Source organism: Lactuca virosa, chromosome 9 (assembly GCF_052849685.1).
Source record: "Lactuca virosa cultivar CGN04683 chromosome 9, Lactuca_virosa_CGN04683_v6, whole genome shotgun sequence".
Taxonomy (NCBI): domain Eukaryota; kingdom Viridiplantae; phylum Streptophyta; class Magnoliopsida; order Asterales; family Asteraceae; genus Lactuca; species Lactuca virosa.
This window is the reverse complement of record NC_136434.1, coordinates 163,846,751-163,852,832: the sequence shown is the minus strand read 5'-3', so window position 1 is coordinate 163,852,832 and position 6,082 is coordinate 163,846,751. Positions and strand designations below refer to the sequence as shown.

The 6,082-nt window shown below is 41.3% G+C and overlaps 1 pseudogene; it reads right to left on the bottom strand.

The window, feature by feature from the left end:
- Positions 1-304: 304 nt before the first annotated feature.
- On the bottom strand, positions 305-2,597 carry LOC145139972 (subtilisin-like protease SBT1.7 pseudogene; annotated as a pseudogene).
- Between the last annotated feature and the right edge of the window lie 3,485 nt (positions 2,598-6,082).

Sequence of the window (6,082 nt, the reverse complement as noted above, 5' to 3'; positions counted from 1 at the left end):
GACACCACCAATGTGCAGCTCTACTTCGAGCTTTGATATCGATTTCTTTTTCGGAAACGTATTTGTGGAATGGAACTGAACAAGAAATTCCTCCAAAATGCCATCGATTAATTTTTGCTTCTTCTTTCTTCTTAAAAGAAAGCTTAATGAAAATACAAGAAATAAACTGGAATGAATCCATAACCACATAATTAGGTAATCACCAACAAATTACGCCTCCTATCGATTATGGCCTATGGGTGGTCAAAGTCAATTTGACTTTCCCTTATTTACATTTTAAGCCACTAGAGTCACAGAACCTACACTAGATTTTGAATGGCTTGCCAGATGCAGTAGCAGATACGATGGGACTTCGAACGACATGGGTTCCATTCACCTCCTGCCAGCTTAGATACCCAGAATTCCCATAATACCCAGCATATGTTGGAGGAGCATGAGTTATGTCAACGTCGACAGTGATCTCAAAGTTGGCCGTAGTGTATCTTTCTTCAAAAAAGATCGTTGCAGGCTTTACAACAACATTCATACCCGAAGGAGGAGTCTCTAGCATCGCTCGATATGTAGACCTTGATTTCCCCACATTCGTTAACACCCTTTGAAAGGTTACCCGGGTGGTGTTGGTATTGTTTAAGATGAGCATGAACGAAGGGTAATTAAGATCAAGGGTTGCATTCTCACAACTAACCTCCGATCCCCTTGAAATGACTCGGATTTCGTTTCTTGTGTAGTTCAGTGCACAGAGATAGTTGATGTAGTCTTCTGGCTGTATGTCGTAAACCAGGCCAGGATCCATGGCTTTGTTTGGGTTAACATGTCCTGCACCATAATCTAAAGGGGTACCTTGTAATCCAGTTGTCATGTCCATGATTATGCTTTTATTATTGTCGAGAGTATAGGCTGTTGTCATCATTGCAGATCGGATTGCAGCCGGGCTCCAGTCAACGATGGACTGATTTTAGTAACGCAGCTATGCCTACTACATGAGGAGAAGCCATGGATGTGCCAGATTCAAGCTTATAATCACTGAGCAGGTAATCATCTCCAATTGGTGCACTTTCTCTATTCGGAGCCCATGCAGCCAAGATATCAACTCCAGGAGCTAGGAGATCGGGTTTCAGTATCCATGGAGATCTCAGGTCGGGTCCTCTTGATGAGAAGTATGCAACCTGAGGAGATGGCTTTACACCAAACAAAGTTTCACAGTATTTAACGCTAACAGTCGCGTTGGCTGTGTTAATTATGTACCTCTTTAGTAAGTCTCCAGTTTTCGGCTCCAATAAAACGTAGGGAAAATCGAAGTCTCTTGGCCGGAGAAAGTTTCCAAAGTCTGAACTAAAGATAGCTCCGAGAGCTCCATAGGTTTTAAATTCATCGAATGATATTCCATCAGATTCACAGAAAATGTACTTGCCTTGAACATCTTTGGGATCAATAGAATCATAATCACAAGTTTCTTTGCTTCTGTTCCCATGTCCAAAGTAGATAGAAACTCTCTCTACCAAAAGATTTAATGGAGAAACCGACTTTCCTACTAGGGTTCCATATTTCTGATCACCTGTTGTCACATAGGCTGCGAAATCACGATCTATGGTTCCTGCACCAATAGTGGTGATCCAAGGAGCCCCATTCGTTATCGTGTAATGATGAGGGCCAGCATTACCAGCTGAACAAGATACAAAGATCCCTTTTTCCATAGCTGCAAATGCTCCAATTGCAATAGGGTTTTGGAAAAATGGTGTCTCAATGAACCCTAACGACAACGACATTAGATCCACACCATCTTCTATTGCTTGATCCATTCCTGCTAGTGTGTCACTTTCTGCAGCTTCATACGATTCGTTCAAGAACAACACTTTGTACATGGCTAACCGAGCTTTTGGTGCTATTCCAGTGGCTGTTCCCTTTGCATATCCGAAATAATCAGCAAACTGGACACGACTACCAGTTGCGGTTGAAGATGTGTGTGTTCCATGTCCCTCGTAATCTCTAGGAGAATCATAATCGTCTGTTGATGAAATGTTCTCTCTTCGACGCTTCATCCCCCGACTAAATGAACGTGCACCAATAATCTTTCTGTTACAGAAATTTTCAGTTTCACAAGTTCCACGCCAACGAGATGGTACCTCCGACATGCCTTTGTCATGAAAACTCTCACTTTCCGGCCAAATTCCGGTGTCAAGTATGCCAATAACCATATCTTCACCGAACCCAGACACCGGCCACAGTCCAGCATGTTTCTTTAGTCCCAAAAACTTAGGCGTGTGTGTTGTGTGAAGCTGTCCAAGTTTCTCCTCAAACGTTGCAAGATGACCAGGCATCTTCTCAAGTTGCGCGAGTTGGGACTTGGTCAGGACTGCACTGAACCCATCCATGACATGGTTATATGTGTATAGATGCATCGTTGAAGCTTCATCTGAAAGGGATGAAAGTACAGAAGTGTACCAGTTATGGTGACTAGTGAAGGGTGATGGCATCATAGACTTGTCCATGTGAACAATGTAAGTTTGATAATCATCTAATGAAGATGATGACTTCATTGATATGAATATGAACGTGCAGATGAAAGAGACAAATCGAAGATCTAGAGATTGTGCCATTTTGGTGGAATATGTTCCCAAGTGACATAGAGATCTCACATATATATAGCTTACATTATTAATTCAGACAAAGATACTATCAGCCGAATGGATATATATTGTTTCAGGAAATGCCTAATGCTAGCAGCCATGGGTTAAAGATAGTCTTTTTCTAACATTACTTGAACGCCGGCATAGTTGCTGCATGCGAGCATAATTAACAAGGTAGTGGCGACCATAACTATGCTTGAAATTTGAATCTATGTGTATGATAACTTGGGTTCTGGAGATGCAAGTGACCATATCAAGAAACCACTGAAATTATATCCCACAAAAAGAAAATGATTGATGAAAACGAAAACGTCACGATCGTTTGAAGGATGAAGGGTCCCCTTAATTACCCAAGGCCATTTTTGCCTTTTAAATATGATGTTCCGTTGGTTCACTAAACACTAGCTTTGACCGGGATAACATGAAACACTAGCTTTCAATCGATATGTATTGAACTATAATATTGATATATTATTTATATAATTATAAATACACATGTTATTGAACAAGGCATGCATATAAGTTATACAATTAAATTATATTGTAAGTATCTTTGTTAAAGTAAATCCGAACATTAGCTACCAGAGATATGGTTTTTAGGAACAGACGTTTTTTTTTACCCATGATACTTTGCTAAACCGTTTTCAAAACAATTTAAAAGGGAAATTGAATAAACTAACATATATAAATAATATTTTAATAATAATATCAACTTAATATTTTTCTGATAAATGACCAATTTCTTCATTCATAATAGAGCATTCCGGAGCTAGGGTATTCATTCCGGATCTCAGCTGATCACTTTTTCCAGAATAGAGCATCCCGGAGTACGGTTACTCATTCCAGAGTTCTGGTCCGAAATAAGAATCTCCGTACATTCCGGAGTACCATTGTCCAGATTTGCCAAATCGCGACTATGAGTAGCCAGGGAACTCGGCGAGTCAGGGGATGACTCGACGAGTTAGATCGCGATTTCAGGATCGAGGACTTGGAGAGTTGATGGAGCAACTCGGCGAGTTGGGGCAACCTAGAAGATTGACTTTGACCAGAATGTTGACTTTGACCAGGGCCTTAGAAGGATTCTCAGTTTTTTTTGACTAAGTGATTATTGTGATAATGATAGCCGAGGAGTCGTTGGAGCAGCCATCAGAGATTCCTCGCTCGAGATTTCAGCAACCAGCTTGAGAGGTGAGTTTCCTTCAGTAGGAATTGGTCGAAGGCACCAATGTCGGCCCGTGTAGAGTAGCTAAGTGTGGGATGGGTCCGTATCTTAGACTTGTTTATGATTAGTAGCTAAGTGTGGGCAGGGCCCGTATCTTAGTATTACCTGAGTATGATTATGAACTGGTAGATTATGTTATACTTGTTGTCTGCATGATACTTGTATGTATGTTTGGTTAAGCGGAGTGTGGGCGGGGGCCTGTATCTCCCGGATAGCGGAGCGTGGACGAGGCCCGTACCTCCCAGTCAGTTGAGTGTGGGCGAGGCCCGTATCTCGTAGTTAGCAGAGTGTGGGCAAGGCCCGTATCTCTGAGATAGCTGAGTGTGGGCAAGGTTAGTATCTCATAGTTAGTCGAGTGTGGGCAGGGGCCCGTATCTCTTTAAGTGTGGGCAAGGCCCGTATCTCCTAGTTACATGTTATATGATATGTGTATGGTATGGGGTAGTTTGGGGAGACTCACTAAGCTTCGTGCTTACAGTTTTCAGTTTTGGTTTCAGGTACTTCCGGTAGCAAGGGGAAGAGCTCGGGTTGACTGCAGTGCACACTCCATTTATTTAGCCTGGGATGTTTATACCCTGATGTATTTGACAGTGTTATGATATTTTGAGATACATGACTTATGTTTTATGAGATGATTTGGATTACTATGGGTTTATTATAAATTAAAAATGAAATTTTTGGACCGTATTTTTGGGATGTTTCAATAGTGATACCTAACCCCAAAGTAAAAACCCATTCGTTACTTGTGTGCTCGGCCAACCAAATGCTTTAGGTGGTCCGCGACTCCCACCCGCAACACCGACCCCGAGACTCCACTTTCACTACTCCGACCATGCAATGTAAAAGTACATCGCAGTGTCGTTATGGTGTTGGTACAAGCGGTGACATTCATCCGACACCTCCCAACACCTATATGTGCTTGTACAAGCCTCGTTCTAATGGCCAACATCACTCCAGTCCGCAAACACCGAAGTGTACACGTACCATGTGTCGCACGGTCATCTAGAAAGACCGAGCAACTCGTAAACGGATTAAGCTCTTTCTTAGAAGGTATTTTTCAACCAACCAGGCTCGAAGGTATGCAGATAGGCTTTCAAGCTAAGTGCTAGGTTCTACCCTTTCCTTCTACGCATAACCCCGCATAATCGATCGTAAATCAAGCACAAGCATGCAATATTCGTATTATCATAATCAAGATTCTTAACATTTATACCCACAAGATACTCAACAAGATCATAGTCAAATATCAAGCATTTCATATAGCATATCATAGTTGCAATTAATCGTATTAAGTACCATGATAGGCATATCAACCAAATTTACTAAGCATACAAAGGTCACAGAAGGCAAAACAATGACCTATCTCATACTGCACATATAGGCATAATCAACAATTAATAATATTCTAATTTGACTAATCGAACCGTTTCCGGAAAGTAGTTTTCGACTATGTACAAGGTTTATAAAAAGTCTATCGACTCACCTTAGCTTTCCGGTATAAGATTGTAACATCCCAAAAATCGAGACCGAAAATTTTTGTTTTTAATTATAATACTTGTGAAATTGTTTGACGAAAACATTACTAATATCACATCAAATCACAAAACCATAATTACATGTCTCAAACACCATAATGTCAAATAGTATAATGTCAGAGTACAATCCCAGCGTTCTTAAATGCGGAATCATGTGTGTACGATGCGCTGCTACCCTGCCAGCTCCTTCCCCTTAGATGAAGAGGTACCTGAAACCAAAACTGAAAACCGTAAGCACAAAGCTTAGTGAGTTCCCCCATCATACCACATACCATACAACATACATACTACCGGGCAATTATGGGGTGCCCAACCTACCCATGTCAAGCCATTCTGGGGAGCTGACCTACCCATGTCAAGCCATTCTGGGGTGCTGACCTACCCGTGTCAGGCCATTCTGGGGTGACTGCCTACCCTCCGGTCTATCTCACCCGGTCACGGGGACTATTTCACCCCTACTACTATCACATAATAACATATCATAATTGTTGGGTTATGAGCATTCTAACACTCCTAAGTGTACATGCAACCCTAAATACCTTGGATCTATGTTTTCTCTATTATACATACAATTATGAACATCCAAGGTATTATCCTAATCTAGCATACAAAATAATAAATATAACAAGATAGAATACATACCTCTTTGATGTAGAATGTCTTCATGAAGCTTGAGTGCCTAGTGCCCCAAGTGTGAC